The sequence below is a fragment of the Nycticebus coucang genome, chromosome Y, assembly GCF_027406575.1.
Source record: "Nycticebus coucang isolate mNycCou1 chromosome Y, mNycCou1.pri, whole genome shotgun sequence".
In the NCBI taxonomy this organism is placed as follows: domain Eukaryota; kingdom Metazoa; phylum Chordata; class Mammalia; order Primates; family Lorisidae; genus Nycticebus; species Nycticebus coucang.
This window is the reverse complement of record NC_069805.1, coordinates 12,712,058-12,728,943: the sequence shown is the minus strand read 5'-3', so window position 1 is coordinate 12,728,943 and position 16,886 is coordinate 12,712,058. Positions and strand designations below refer to the sequence as shown.

The 16,886-nt window shown below is 40.5% G+C and overlaps 1 pseudogene across 1 annotated transcript in view; it reads left to right on the top strand.

Annotated features, from left to right (window-relative positions):
* The window catches only part of LOC128579013 (heterochromatin protein 1-binding protein 3-like), a 93,545-nt pseudogene that overhangs the window by 11,939 nt on the left and 64,720 nt on the right, over nucleotides 1-16,886 (top strand). The window contains exon 3 of the transcript XR_008378031.1: nucleotides 1,068-2,680. The product of XR_008378031.1 is annotated as a heterochromatin protein 1-binding protein 3-like (transcript). The remainder of the gene's footprint in view (nucleotides 1-1,067; nucleotides 2,681-16,886) is intronic.

The following is a 16,886-nucleotide window of genomic DNA, read 5'->3' as shown; positions in this document are numbered from 1 at the left end:
AATGAGGGTGATAAGTGAGATTCTGTCTCTAAAATAAGGAAAGAAAATGATAAAGTTATCCATTATACCTAAAATATTTTTTTTGAGGTAGAGTCTCATTCTGGTACCCTCTAAACTGCCCTGGCATCATAGCTCACAGCAACCTCAAACTCTTGGGTGCCAGTGATCCTCTTGCCTCAGCCTCCATGGTAGGTGGGACTATAGGTGCCCCCCTAATTTTAATATTTTTAGTAGAGATGGAGAGTGCTTTTTCTCAGGTTGGTCTTGAACTCCTGAGCTCAAGAAATCCATCTGCCTTAGCTACCCAGAGTGCTAAGATTACAGGTGTGAGCCACTGGCCTGGCCTATACTAAACTATATTTGGCATTCCCAAAATGTCTATTGGTAATAGCAATTGATTGAATGTTGTGTACCCCCACAATTTATTTTGTAATACTAGCCTCAATATGATGGCAGAAGGAAATTAGACCTCTGGTTGTGTCATGAGGGTGGAGCCCTCAAGAATAACATATGTGCCCTTATAAAAGGGTTCCCCCTCTGAGAACTCTCTTATCCTCTTTCTGCGATGTGAAGACAACATAAGTCAGCATAATGCACCCCAGAAGACTTCACCAGAAGCAACCATACTGTCACTTAATCTCAAACCTCGACATCCAGAACTGTGAGAGATACATTTATCCTGTTTATAAACCACCCAGTCCATTGTATTTTGTTATATCAGCCCTCATTAAGACACTAACACAAACAATTGATCCTCAATACTAGAAAAGACGGTAAATAAATTTCTACAAGTTATTTATTTATTTTTTTTAAATTTTGCCCCTCCATTCTGTGATTCTCCAAATTTTAAGTCAAAACTGTTGGGTGAGCTTTTGTCAGACAAACTTGGTAATAATAATGATGATGACAATAAAATTCTTGACATATTTTAAAAGTTTAAGTTTCAAAGTTGGTTATATACAAAGAAAATGTGGTAATTAAATATCTTTCAATGGTTGAACACTTTTCAAGTTACAACAAAAATACTCATGTTTAAACAAAAGTCTGATGTGATAACTGTTGGCCAGATCCTAAGGCACTCCCACTTATAGTAGGAGCTCAGCTGATCCACTTGGACAAGTTAGGGGAGAAAGTAGGTGATAGCAGCAAGCCGATTAGTCAAGCTCTGAATTCTACCAGGGAAACTCCTCCCAAAAGCAAGCTTGCTGAAGGGGAAGCAGAAAATCCAGAACCAGACATAAGTTCAGAGGAATCTGTCTCAACTGTAGAAGAACAAGAGAATGAAACCCCACCTGCTAAATCTAGTGAGGCAGAGAAGCCAAAGGGAGAACCTGAGAATGAAGAGAAGGAAGAAAGCAAACCTTCTGAGGAAACCAAAAAGAATGAGAAAGATCATTCTAAAGAAAAGGAGAAGAAAGTGAAAAAAATAATGCTTTTCTGGGCTACCCTTTATGCCAGCCAGCTAGCCAGAGCCCAGAAACAAACACCAATAGCTTCTTCCCCACATCCCAAGATAGATGCAATCCTGAGATCATTAAGCATGCTTCCAGAAGAGTGGTGCATCAGTGGTTGCTATTCAAAAATACATCATACCTAAGTATCCTTCTTTGGAGCTGGAGAGAAGGGGCTATCTCCTTAAACAAGCATTGAAAAGAGAATTAAACAGAGGAGTCATCAAACAGGTAAAAGGAAGAGGTGCCTCTGGAAGTTTTGTTGTGGTTCAGAAAACAAGAAAAACACCTTAGAAATCCAGAAACAGAAAGAAGAGGAGCGCTGTAGTGGATCCAGAAATACAAGTAAAATTGGAGGATGTGTTCCCACTACCCTTTACTCGCCTCTGTGAACCTAAAGAAGCGTCTTACAGTCTCATCAGGAAATACGTTCTCAGTAGTATCCTAAGCTTAGAGTGGACATCAGGCCTCAACTGGTGAAGAATGCTCCGCAGAGAGCAGTAGAGAGAGGCCAGTTAGAACAGATAACTGGCAAAGGTGCTTCGGGGACATTCCAGCTGAAGAAATCACGGAGAAACCCCTGCTTGGTGAAAGCCTGATGGAATATGCAATCTTGTCTGCCATTGCTGACATGAATGAGCTGAAGACCTGCTCTACCACTGCTCTGAAGAAATATGTCCTGGAGAACCACCCAGAGACCAAATCTAACTATCAAATGCATTTGCTGAATAAAACCCTGCAGAAGTGCGAAAAGAACGGGTGGATGGAACAGATTTCTGGGAAAGGGTTCAGGGGCATCTTCCAGCTCTGTTTTCCCTATTACCCAAACCCAGGAGTTCTATTTCCAAAGAAAAAGCCAGACAATTTTAAAGATGAGGATGAAGATGAAGATGAGTTGTCAGAAGAAGATTCTGAGGATGATGAGCCACCACCTAAGAGAAGGTTACAGAAGAAAACCCCAGCCAAGTCCCCAGGAAAGGCTGCATCTGTGAAGAGAGGTTCCAAGCCTGCATCTAAAATCCCAGCTGCCCAGCGGGGAAAAGCTAGGCCCCTGCCCAAGAAAGCCCCTCCTAAGGCCAAAACTCCTGCGAAGAATGCCAGACCCTCACCCTCACTCATCAAGAAACCAGGTGGTAGCTCTTCAAAGAAGTCTGCAGCCAGTGTAAGAAAGGAAGTGAAATTGCCTGGCAAGGGCAAATCTACCATGAAGAAGATTTCAAAGCAAAAAAGTAAATTTTATAGGGAAAAAAGGATAACATGATGAAATTTAAAATATTATTTTCTAAGGTCAGTGTGCATTTGTTTAGTTTTGATGCTTTTAAAATTACATTGTTTACCTCCTCTGTGAACATTGTATGGAGGGAATATGAATAAACCAGTTTAGAAGTGTCTTAGGTGCTGGTTTTGGTGCCTGCCCCTTACCTTCATTTTAATTTCTGAAATAATTCTGGACTTTCCTAAACTATGTAATCCATACTTGTCCTTTTGTTCTCCCTACCAAAATCCCAGTTATTTTTATGCTTTGACTTATTTTTTTCTTCCAGTTTTATCTAAACATTTGCAAAGATTTTTATATTTGTGGAAAGCATCAACAGGATACTGGCCAGGGCTGGAAGTAAAAGGAGGCAGGATAGCACTGAATGAACTGACACCTCTTGCCTGGAGACTTTAGTGATAGCGGTAATAATCTTATTTATAAAAACCACTTCATAACCCTTTCTCTCCAACTATAAACACAGAGGCATCTTAGCTTTGGAAATAAGTCAAAACAGTATGAACTTCATTACATTTTGAAGATGCGTGACTCCTTTCAGCCACCTTTCACATGGATTAATTTCCAGGTCCCTGAACAGCAAGCACAAGTTTTATATACCACTTGGTTCTTGACTGAAGAGAAAGTATAGGAATATATTGAGTCTGTGATTTCTGGTCTCACCTATGTTACCAAAAATCAAAACAAATCTTGATGAAATGTTTAAATTTTGTTTTTGTTTTTAAATATTTGAAGCATGAGTTGTCACTTCCTGTTTGCCTTTTACATAAAAAAAAAATGTTGGGGATAGTGCCTGTGGCTCAAAGGGGTAGGGCACCAGCCCCATATGGCAGAGGTGGTGGGTTCAAACCCAGCCCCGGCCAAAAAAAAAAAAAAGAGAAAAAAATGTTGGAGAGTTACATCATTGCTAATGTAGAAATGTTAAGTGGAAAAACATGCAATTTGCAAAAATAAACTAGATTCCAGATTCATCTGTGAGTTTTTTTCCTCTCCTTTCTTTCCACTGCACTTTTTGATGACAAGCAAGTGGCTTCCTTTTTGAGATATTTTAAAAAAGGAAAAAAAAAGTACATGAAGCCCTACTATCTAACCCTTTCTTATCTGTATGTATTTTAGTACTGTGAAGTTGTGTTAAATAGTACTAGCTTTCTACTTGAAAGATAACCGATTACTGGTTATTTCTTTTCCCTGTGGCACTTGACATTGTAATTGTCTGAAACTTTTTGGAATACATCTTCTGGCCCCTTGAGTGCTGCCAGAGGCAAAAAATGTTTCTTTATCATTCCACTTGCATTGTTTCCGGGGATCCCTTCTGTAGCCTGAAGTACGGCTGAGAAATGGACTTGAGAAGATAGGCTTGAATTAGATCCTAATCATGTGTGATCCCATAATGAGTTCATTGAAATTTATGTTGCATGGAAAGCAATCTTTCCTGTTGTAAATCTTCCTTTTTTTTAATGTACTTATATTTTGAAAATATGAATAAACGTGAAAGTAAAAAAAAAAAAGTTATCCAGGGTTCTAGATTCACAAACCATTTTCATTTTTGTTCAAAATGTTTCTGGAGACCAGGTGTGGTGGATCATGTCTGTAAGCCCAATATTCTGGGAGGATGAAGAGAGAGGATCCCATGATCTTAGGAGGTGGAGACCTGCATGAGCAAGAGAAAGACCCCATTTCTACTAAAAAAATAGAAAAAGTAACCTGCCAAAGTGATTCCTGCCTATAGTTCTAGATATTTGGGAGGCCAAAGCAGGAGGATTGCTGAAGCCCAGGGGCTTGAGGTTATTGTTAGCTAGACTGAAGAGACATCACTCTAGCTAGGGCAAAGATTGAGACTCTGTCTCAAAAAAAAAAAAAGTTACTGTATAGAATGTGGCTTATTTTCCATTGACAGTAGGGCATGAACAGGAAGCACAGCCTCAAGGCCCTTTTCAGACTTCTCCAAATAGGCTAAGTGTGTGTTCTGGTCATCATTGTATACTATAAGGGTAAATTGAGTCCTCTCTTGCTGGAAAGCAGGAGGTGATTTTTTTTTTTGCAGGTTTTTTTTTTTTTTTTTTTTTTGGCCCGGGGTAGGTTTGAACTCAAAACCTCTGGCATATGGGGCAGGCACCCAACCCCTTTGAGCCACAGGCCCCACCCTGAAGGTGATTCTTTTAATTGTTTGATTTTACACTTCTGAGATGGGAAATCCCAAGGTATCTCTCTAGGAAAGGAACACACATTTTGCTTGTAACATTCTTTTTAAATCTTTTCATATTTACATTTTATTCAGAAATTCCTTTATATTTACCATGTTCAAATTCATGAAAGAATTAATATAATTCTCAAATCATAATAATCAACAGCTTTCAAAAAACCTTGGAATTCTCAGGCCAAAAGAACCGCCATTAGCCCAGTTGACAATAAGATAAAACTGTTAAGGATTCAAAGGTAATCTTTTATATTTAATAAATGGCTGTCTCGTGCACTTGGGAATTTTTTTTTTTTTTTTTAGAGAGAGAGAGAATCTCATTCTTGCCAAGCTATTAGTGCCATGGTGTCATTATAGCTCACAGCAACCTCAAATTCTTGTGGTCAAGAGATTCTCTTGTCTCACCCCCCACTTCTCCCGCTCCAGTAGTAGCTGGGACTGCAGGCTCCCAACACTACACCCAAGCAGTTTTTCTACTTTTAGGAGAGACTGCGTCTCTCTCTTGCTCAGGCTGGTCTCAAACTCCTGAGCTCAAGCAATCCTCCATCGGCCTCCCAGACTTCTAGGATTAGAGCATGAACCACTGTGCCCAGCCTGCATTTGGGAATTCCACTTCCAACCCCAGATTCTACTCTAGTACAATCTGATTTGACTGAATATTCCAAGACACTCATACAATGCCTCCAGCCTTATGACCGAAAGATCAAAGGCACGTCTTCAAAGTACATACATAAAAATTCTCTGCATGGTCTATAATCTGGAGATTCATCTTCTTGAATATGCAACAGAAATAAAGCTTCCCTGAGAATTGTTAAAAAATATCTTGTCGGTACTGTTTACAAGTTCACATACCAATAAAACTCCAATGAATTGATACTTAAGACTATCTATAGAAAGATGAAATAACAGTTCTATAGAAATTAGAGAAATCATGGGTGAACATATTCTGAGCCAAATTTAAGAACATCAGCCTGGGAATACAGATTGACTCAGCAAAGACAGAAATTGTAACTGGAAATAGGATACATGAAGCACAGTGTATATGCACTTTCTAACAGGGGGTGGGGGAGAGTGTAGGTGGGATATGGTATGGCCCAGAAGGTGGGAGAAGTGAGTAGTACTTCATAAAGGCAAAGATAAACTTGCCCTTTTCACCCCAGAAGTTGACTGAAAGATCACAATTTAGGCAGATTAATAAAAGAAGTGCTTATTTCCAAATACCACATATGTGGGAGAACCACAAGAGTGGTTAACCAATGTCTCAGTGATGGTCAGATACCCTTATAAATATCTTTTAGAAGGGATGGTAAAGAATTCAAAGTGTAAGTGCAGCAAGTGGTTGCTAAGATAATGAATATGTGGGGTAAACAAGTTGACTTGCAAATTAAGCTGAGACACAGGTATTATGTTGTAAATGATTTGGGCCAGGAACAAACACATGAAAAAGTGCTCCTCATCTTTAATCATTCTAGAAATGCAAATCAAAACCACTCTAAAGTATCACCTAATTCCAGCAAGATTAGCTCACATCACAAAGTCCCAAAGCACGAGATGCTGGTGTGAATGTGGAAAGAAGGGAACACTTGTACACTACTGGTGGGGTTGAAAACTAATACAGCCATTTTGGAAAAAAGTATAGAGAATCCTCAAAGATCTAAAAGTAGAGCTTCCATTTGACCTACAATCCCATTACTAGTTATCAAGCCAGAAGAACAAAATCATTTTACCACAAAGAGATTTACACTCAAATGTTGATTGCACCTCAATTCCTAATTGTCAGGTTGCAGAAGCAACCTAAGTGCCCATCAAATGTGGTATATTTAAATGATGGAATATTATTCAGATGTTAAAAGATGTAGATATTACATCATTTACATTTACCTGGATCGAGTTGAAATACATTCTTCTTAGTAAAGGATCACATGAATGGAAAGATAAATATCCAATGTACTCTATACTATTATGAAATCAATAACATGTTCATAGGAACAATATAACACTAATATAGTCCAGTTACATGGGAGAGGGAGAGGGTAGGAAGTAAGGAAGAAAGAGGAAGGTCATGAGGTGGGATCTCACCTAAAGTGCACATTGTGAGGATATATATAGTGACCTCTGGGTGAGGGGCTCTTCTACAAATGGAACTTTACCCTGGAATGGAAAACAATGTAGCCTAAAAATTGAATCCTCACATTAATTTGAACTAAATAAAAGAAAAATAAATAAGTAAATCATTTGGGCCAGTTCTGCTAGCATTCAGGAGGAGGAAAGAAATTCAGTTGCCTACCATAGACATTTTGATCCAGTCAGTGAAGTTTTAACTAGTTAGAGTTAAAGACCCTTCTAATCCTTTCTCATCTCCAGTGATATTTTTTTTTTATTGAGACATATTCTCACTATATCACACTCACTAGAGTGCTATAGTGTCACAGCTAACAGAAACCTCAAACCCTTGGGCTTAAGTGATTCTCATGCCTCAACCTCCCAGTAGCTGGGACTACAGGTGCTTACCACAACACGAGGTTGGTTTTTGTTTTTTTGGTATTGTTGTCATTGTTTTTTAGCAGGCCCTGGCTGGGTTCAAACCCACCAGCCACAGTGCATGTGGCCAGTGAACTAACTACTGAGCCAGGGGTGACTAGCCTTCAATGATTTTTAATTCAAAGCATCATTTATACCAAATAGTCATATTTGGGTCAAAATTTCCTGAGCTCCTTCAAGCAACAATTACATTTTTGTGATTCTGATTGGTTCTCAGCGACTCTATGCATAAGATAAGGTAAATGTGCAGTTGAGGTTGCAGGAAGATAGGTGTCTTAACATCCAGTAGAGGCTGATTGATTTCATAGTATCTTTGTTCTTATAAAGATGTTTGGTCTTTATAGTGAAACAACAGAAAAGTTATAGCCAGGGCTGTGGGAGGCACCTGTAGTCCCAGCTACTCGGGAGACTGAGGCAAAAGAATCACTTAAGCTCAAAAGTTGGAGCCCAGTTTACTCTACTGGGAGCAAAAATGTGAGACTGTGTCTCAAAAAAAAATTTTATTTAACTGTTTTTGGGGTGGCTCATTCCTGTAATCATAGAACTGTGGTAGAACAAGGCAGGTAGAAAGCTTGAGACCAGGAGTTCAAGACCAGTCTGAGCAAGACCGAGACCCTGTCTCTACTAAAAATAGAAAAACTAACTGGTTGCTGTGGGTGGGGGGGACTGAGTCCCAGCTACTTGGGAGGCTGAGGCAAGAGGATTGCTTGAGAAGACGGCGGACTGAAGTCAGCTTTCAACAGAGGCTCCGTCCAGAAGGAGAGTTAAGGGACAGGAATTTAGTAAGTATCCTGGTGGACTTGAGCCTCACCAAGAGAGAAGGTTGAAGAATGCACATCAACACCGCTGAGGCAAGTTGTGATCACAAGGGCGCAAACAAAAGGTACAAAATCCACCACCAAGCGGACGGGAGTCCCCCTCCCCCATGAGGCTGGCTCAAGAGCTCCACAATTAAACAAGCGGGCAGAAATTAAAGGCCCTCCCACTACACAGCACGGGAAAGACCTTCTAAAAACTGGACCTACCTCCCCTACTGGGGTGTCGTGGCGTTTTCCTGCCAGGCATAAAACTGAATAAAACTTTGGGAATCCTTCCCCGGCAACCCTCCCAGTGCTCCCCTCCTGCCCACTGAGGTCTGGAGGCCTGTCTCCCAGGAGTTCGGATCCTTGGGTGATTTCTCAAGGGGAGTGGACAGTCCCCGAGTTGCAACTGGTCAGCATTGACTCTGAGGCATGCGAGTGAGGAGAGGGCACCGCGCTGAGGGGGAGTCATGCCTCGTGGCACTTCCCTGCGGTGCAGAGCAGCAAACCTCCCCGGGCAACATTACAGGGCAGGCACAAGACTGAATAAGACTCTAGCTTCCCCGCTGAGAGCTGAGAGCCCCTACTCTTACTCAGGGTCTGAGGGCCTATCCCCCAGGAGTTCGGATCCTTGGGTGATTTCTCGAGGGGAGTGCACAGTGCCTGAGCTGCGTCAAGTCAGAACTGACTCTGGGACACGTGAGCGAGGATAGGGCACTCTGCTGAGGGGAAATCAAGCCTTGGCGACACTTCCCTGCGGTGCAGAGCAGGAGCCCTCCAAGGGCTGTAGTGTTGTGTAAAACTGAATGAAACTCTAGCTTCCCCCCCCCCACTCCCAATCGTGGTCTGGGGGCCCATCCCCCAAGAGTTCTGATACTTGGGGGATCTCTTGAGGGATGTGGACCCAGCACAAACTGCAGCCTCTCAGTGCGGATTCTGGGGCGCGGGACAGAGGAGAAAAGGGTCGCCTAAGTGCCCACACCAGAGCAGCAGTTCCCTGGAGGTAGATCAACAGCCGTTTTTTATTTAACGGCAGAACGCTCACTTCTGGATATTCTGAGGCCACACCCCCTGTCTCCCTGGGCAACCAGAGGAGGCCACCGGTGAGCGGGGGATTTCCTGACACTGCTCACAAACCCGGGAAGCTTCCAGGGCGGGGCCGACCCAGAGAGGTTTTCGGACGCAAATCTCCAGCAGCAAAGACGTTTGAACTCAAAACAGCCTGTCTTCTGTAGGTGATTTCGACAGGAACAGAGAAAGAACCCCGCAAAGTTGTCTGTTCTGTTCTGTTCTGTTAGCAGCATCCATCAGGGATGGGGCTAAGCCTGAGTGAACACCTCCTTCCCATCACCTGCATCAAACACTCAAAGATGTCAGGCCCCATCTCCTCCTGATAGATAGCGGCAGTCTGCGGGGGCCAGGCAGACTTCCTTGCGATTCAGGCAGGTGCAAAACCGTGGAGTGTCTGTTCACTGCAGGCAACTGGGTTAGCCATCTGCAGAGATACCAGTGACTGGGTCTGATGGAGGGGCAAAGTGGGGAAGGAGACGTCAACCTTCCTAGACTGCTCTGTTTGCTGGGTGGCTCCTCCTGACTCCACGCTGCACTGGGGTGAGCTGTGTCAGAGGAGTCAGCAGGCCCCTGTAATCCAGTTCCCAGAGACCTCTTGAACTCACCCACCCGAGACAAGTGCCGATTGAGACAGCTGATTTGGACCTTTTGAACTGGGCTAATAGACTGAGGACTTTTCAGGCGGTGCCCTGGGTGTGCGATTGTAGGAAGGTTTGATTCTCCTTTTCCAACTGGGGCCAGAGGTGGGCGGGCGGGGTGACTTAATTGCTGATTTTTCCACACAGCTGAGACTTCAAGCCAGAGTAGAAGTTGCAACAGGATCGAACAGAAACCAGCTGAAAGCAAGACAGAACCACTTTGCTCCACCATACCAGACAGGGCCTCAGTTTCTCAGGCCACAACACTGTACGGGCCCTCGATAAAACCCCAGGGGAAAAACCAAAGGGAGTAAAATAACAATGGGGCAGAATCAACGGAAAAACTCTGGTAACGAATAACCAGAGTAGATCAACCCCCCCAAGAAAAGATACGGCAGATGTGATTGAAGATCCCATTCATAAACAACTGGCTGAGATGTCAGAAATCGAATTCAGAATTTGGATTGCAGACAAGATTAATAAAATGGAATTAGGAATTCAAGGAGAAATTCAAAAATTGTCTCAAGAATTTAACGAATTTACCGACAAAACCACGAAAGACTTAGACACACTGAAGCAAGAACTTACAGCCCTCAAAGATATGAAAAATACAGTAGAATCCCTCAGTAACAGAATGGAGCAAGCAGAAGAAAGGATTTCTGACATTGAAGATAAAGTCTTCAAGCGCTCCCAAGCTCTCAAAGAGGAAGAGAAATGGAGAGCAAAAACGGATAACTCACTCAGAGAACTCTCAGATAATTCGAAAAAAAAGCAACATAAGGATTATAGAAATTTCTGAGAACGATGAAGTCGCCTCCGAGGACACAGAGGCCCTTCTGCATGAAATTATGAAAGAAAATTTTCCTGACACGCCTAGAGAATCTGAAATTCAGATAGCAGACAGCTTCAGAACCCCAGCACGATTCAACCCCAATAAGTCATCCCCCAGACATATCATAATTAGCTTCACTAAAGTTAACATGAAAGAGAAGATTCTCAAGGCAGCCCGGCAAAAGAAAACTATAACGTACAAAGGTAAGAATATTAGAATAACTGCAGATCTCTCTGCTGAAACTTTTCAAGCCAGAAGAGGCTGGTCATCAACTTTTAATCTCCTAAAGCAAAAAAACTTTCAACCCAGCATCTTGTATCCAGCTAAACTGAGTTTCATCTATGATGGAGAAATTAAATACTTCAATGACATTCATATGTTGAAAAAATTTGCCATAAGTAAACCAGCTCTTCAGGATGTTCTCAGACCTATCCTCCACAATGACCAACCCAATCCTATACCACAAAAGTAAACTCACTCAGAAACTTCGGATCAAACTCCAACTTCCACTCTGGCAAAAGGATTAAAAATGTCCACTGGACCTTTGAAAAACTCGATACCCAAAATTCCACCAGACTTATCAATACTCTCCATCAATGTGAATGGCTTAAACTGTCCTCTAAAGAGGCATAGGTTAGCTGACTGGATACAAAAATTCAAGCCAGATATTTGTTGCGTACAAGAGTCACATCTCAACTTAAAAGACAAATACAGACTCAGGGTGAAAGGATGGTCATCCATATTTCAGGCAAATGGTAATCAGAAAAAAGCAGGTGTTGCAATTTTATTTGCAGATACAGTAGGCTTTAATCCATCAAAAGTAAGGAAGAACAAGAATGGTCACTTCTTATTTGTTAAGGGGAATACTCAATATGATGAGATCTCAATTATTAATATCTATGCACCCAACCAGAATGCACCTCAATTAATAAGAGAAACTCTAACACACATGAGTAAATTGATTTCCTCCAGCTCCAAAATCGTCGGAGATTTCAACACTCCCTTGGCAGTGTTGGATCAATCCGTCAGAAAGAAGCAGAGCAAAGAAATCTTAGATTTAAACCTAACCATCCAATATTTAGATTTAGCAGACATCTACAGAACATTTCATCCCAACAAAACTGAATACACATACTTCTCATCAGCCCATGGAACTTACTCCAAAATTGACCACATTTTAGTTCACAAGTCTAACCTCAGTAAATTTAAAGGAATAGAATTTATTCCATGCATCTTCTCGGACCATCATGGAATAAAACTTGAATTGAGTAACAACAGTAATCTGCATACCCATACAAAACCATGGAAGTTAAATAACCTTATGCTGAATGATAGCTGGGTCAGAGATGAGATTAAGAAAGAAATCACCAATTTTTTGGAACAAAACGACAATGAAGACACAAACTATCAGAACCTCTGGGACACTGCAAAGGCAGTTCTAAGAGGGAAATTTATAGCACTGCAAGCCTTCCTCAAGAGAACGGAAAGAGAGGAAGTTAACAAATTAATGGGACATCTCACGCAACTGGAAAAGGAAGAACATTCCAACCCTAAACCCAGTAGAAGAAAAGAAATAACCAAAATTAGAGCAGATTTAAATGAAATTGAAAACAAAAGAATAATACAACAGATCAATAAATCAAAAAGCTGGTTTTTTGAAAAGATCAATAAAATAGATAAATCTGTGGCCAACCTAATCAGGAAAAAAAGAGTAAAATCTCTAATATCATCAATCAGAAACAACAAAGACGAAATAACCACAGACTCATCAGAAATCCAAAAAATCCGTAATGAATATTACAAGAAACTTTATTCTCAGAAATATGAAAACCTGAAGGAAATAGACTGATACTTGGAAGCACGCCACCTTCCAAGACTTAACCAGAATCAAGTGGAAATGTTGAACAGACCCATATCAAGTTCAGAAATAGCATCAACTATACAAAACCTCCCTAAAAAGAAAAGCCCGGGACCACATGGTTTCACATCAGAATTCTACCAAACATTTAAAGAGGAATTAGTACCTATATTACTCAACCTGTTCCAAAATGTAGAAAAAGAAGGAAGACTACCCAACACGTTCTATGAAGCAAACATCATCCTGATCGCCAAACCAGGAAAAGACCCAACAAGAAAAGAAAATTATAGACCAATATCACTAATGAATATAGATGCAAAAATATTCAACAAGATCCTAACAAACAGAATCCAGCAACATATCAAACAAATTATACATCATGACCAAGTTGGTTTTATCCCAGGGTCTCAAGGCTGGTTCAATATACATAAATCTATAAATTTAATTCAGCACATAAACAAATTAAAAAATAAAGACCATATGATTCTCTCAATTGATGCAGAAAAAGCTTTTGATAATATCCAGCATCCCTTCATGATCAGAACACTCAAGAAAATTGGTCTAGAAGGGACTTTTCTTAAACTGATAGAGGCTATCTACAGCAAACACACAGCCAATATCATATTGAATGGAGTTAAATTGGAATCATTTCCACTCAGATCAGGAACCAGACAAGGCTGCCCATTGTCTCCATTGCTTTTCAACATTGTAATGGAAGATTTAGCCACTGCAATTAGGGAAGAAAAGGCGATCAAGGGTATCCATATAGGGTCAGAAGAGATCAAACTCTCGCTCTTCCCAGATGATATGATTGTGTATCTGGAAAACACTAGGGACTCTACTACAAAACTCCTAGAAGTGATCAAGGAATACAGCAGTGTCTCAGGTTACAAAATCAACATTCATAAATCGGTAGCCTTTATATACACCAACAACAGTCAAATTGAAAAAGCAGTTAAGGACTCTATCCCATTTACAGTAGTGCCAAAGAAGATGAAATATTTGGGAATTTACCTAACAAAAGACGTGAAAGATCTCTATAAAGAGACCTATGAAACTCTAAGAAAAGAAATAGCTGAAAATGTTAACAAATGGAAAAACATACCATGCTCATGGCTGGGGAGAATCAACGTTATCAAAATGTCCATACTACCCAAAGCAATATATAATTTCAACGCACTCCCCATTAAAGCTCCACTGTCATATTTTAAAGATCTTGAAAAAACATTACTTCGTTTTATGTGGAATCAGAAAAAACCTCGAATAGCCAACACATTACTCAGAAATAAAAACAAAACAGGAGGAATCACACTACCAGACCTCAGACTTTGCTACAAATCGATGGTGATCAAAACAGCATGGTATTGGCACAAAAACAGAGAAGTAGATATCTGGAACAGAATAGAGAACCAAGAGATGAATCCTGCTACTTACCGCTATTTGATTTTTGACAAGTCAATTAAAATCATTCAGTGGGGAAAAGATTCCCTTTTTAACAAATGGTGCTGGTTGAACTGGCTGGCAACCTGCAGAAGACTGAAATTGGACCCACACCTTTCACCATTAACTAAGATAGACTCTCATTGGATTAAAGATTTAAACTTAAAACATGAAAGTATAAAAATACTAGAGGAGAATGCAGGGAAAACCCTTGAAGAAATTGGTCTGGGTGAGTATTTCATGAGGAGAACCCCCGGGCAATTGAAGCACCTTCAAATATACACTACTGGGACTTGATCAAACTAAAAAGTTTCTGCGCAGCTAAGAACACAGTAAGCAGAGCAAGCAGACAGCCCTCAGAATAGGAGAAGATATTTGCAGGGTATATCTCTGACAAAGGTTTAGTAACGAGAATCCACAGAGAACTCAAACGCATCAGCAAAAAAAAAAAAAAACAAGGCATCCCATCCAGGCTGGGCAAGGGATTTGAAGAGAAACTACTCTGAGGAAGACAGGCGCACGGCCTTCAGACATATGAAAAAATGCTCATCATCTTTAATCATCAGAGAAATGCAAATCAAAACTACTTTGAGATATCATCTAACTCCAATGAGACTAGCCTATATCACAAAATCTCAAGACCAGAGATGTTGGCGTGGATGCGGAGAAAAGGGAACACTTCTGCACTGCTGGTGGGAATGCAAATTAATACATTCCTTTTGGAAAGATATATGGAGAACACTCAGAGATCTAAAAATAGATCTGCCATTCAATCCTGTAATTCCTCTGCTGGGCATATACCCAGAAGACCAAAAATCACAACATAACAAAGATATTTGTACCAGAAGTTTTATTGCAGCCCAATTCATAATAACTAAGTCATGGAAAAAGCCCAAGTGCCCATTGATCCAGAATGGATTAATAAATTGTGGTATATGTATACCATGGAATACTATGCAGCCTTAAAGAAAGATGGAGACTTTACCTCTTTCATGTTTACATGGATGGAGCTGGAACATATTCTTCTTAATAAAGTATCCCAAAAATGGAAGAAAATGTACCCAATGTTCACAGCCCTACTATGAAACTAATTTGGGACTCTCACATGAAAGCTATAACCCAGCTACAACTTAACAATAGGGGGAACTGGGAAAGGGGGAAGAGGTCAGTAGAGGGAGGGGGATCGGTGGGATCACACCTGTGGTGCATCTTACAGGGGTATTTGCAAAACTTGGTAAATGTAGAATGTAAATGTTTTGGCACAGTAACTGAGATAACGCCGGAAAGGCTATGTTAACCACTGTGATAAAAATGTGTCAAATGGTTTATAAAGGGAGTGTATTATGCCCCATGATCATATCAATGTATACAGTTATGATTTAATAAAAAAAAGAGGTTTGCTTGAGCCCAAGAGTTTGAGGTTGCTGTGAGCTGTGACACCATGACCCTCCACCAGTGACACAGCTTGAGACTGTGTTAAAAAGAAAAGAAAAATAAACTTTATTAGCTCATAGTTTTTCTTCAGTCTTTTTCCTTTTCTTTCTTTCTTTCTTTCTTTCTTTCTTTCTTTCTTTCTTTCTTTCTTTCTTTCTTTCTTTCTTTCTTTCTTTCTTTCTTTCTTTCTTTCTTTCTTCTTCTTCTTCTTCTTCTTCTTCTTCTTCTTCTTCTTCTTCTTCTTCTTCTTCTTCTTCTTCCTCTTCTTCTTTTTCTTCTTCTTCTTCTTTTCTTCTTCTTCTTCCTCTTCTTCTTCTTCTCCTTTTTAAATATACAGTCTAACTGTGTTGCCCAGGTTACAGAACAGTGTGGCCAAAGCCTAGCTCACAACAAACTAAATCTTCAGGGCTCAAGAAATCCTCCTGCCTCAGCCTCCCGAGTAGCTGGGACTGCAGACAGCTTCAACAGCGCCCACCTAATTTTTCTATTTTTAGTAGAGGCAAGGTCTCACTCTTGCTCAGGATGGTCTGGAACTCCTGAGCTCAAGTGAGATACATCCCACTCCACCTTCTAGAGTTCTAGGATTACAGGCCTGAGAAAATGTGCTCAGCCTAACTCATTACTTTTCAATAGGAATTAAGATCTTGTTCTGCCTTCTCCCTCTCTCGATAGCAGCACCCCCCAAAAAATAGATTTTTGTTTTTATAAAACTTTGAGGAGACCAGTAGTCCATAAGACATATAAGTTACTTCCCTTTACATTTCACCAGCTCGGTGGTCTTTTAGAAATTGTTTCCATAGCCTCAAATGATTCCTCAGTGACTCCTAAGAACAATGGAATATAAACTAACAGGCTTTGGGGTTGGAAAAACCTGGAAAAATATCTGTCTGCTGTCTCGTTAAAAGAAAAGTGGACACAGCATTCACATTCATAATACCCTGTAAATGGATACATTTGCCTTCCTTCTCCCCCTTAAATTCAGGTATCTTTTGAACCTCTAAGCAGACATTTTTCCTTCCCCCCCCCTTTGGGATATCATCTCATCTCTGTGCTCTCTTCTCTCTTCCTTTCCTCTCTCTCCTTCTAAACTATAAAATGTACTTTTATATCCAAATCTTTGCTTAGACAAATTCATTTTTTGTCTGGTGTACAGCACATACTGAGCTTTTTCAACCTAACAGTTCTACATCTGATAAACAGGTTTATAACCAGTACCTCTCAGTGAGATATTTAACAAAGTCCAGTTACACAGAGAATAGGTCATCTTTAATTAGAGGCCTAAGTTTATCATTCATGTGTCCAATACTGTCATCTTGAGCCATTATTAAATTGTTTTTCATTTTTCTTTTTC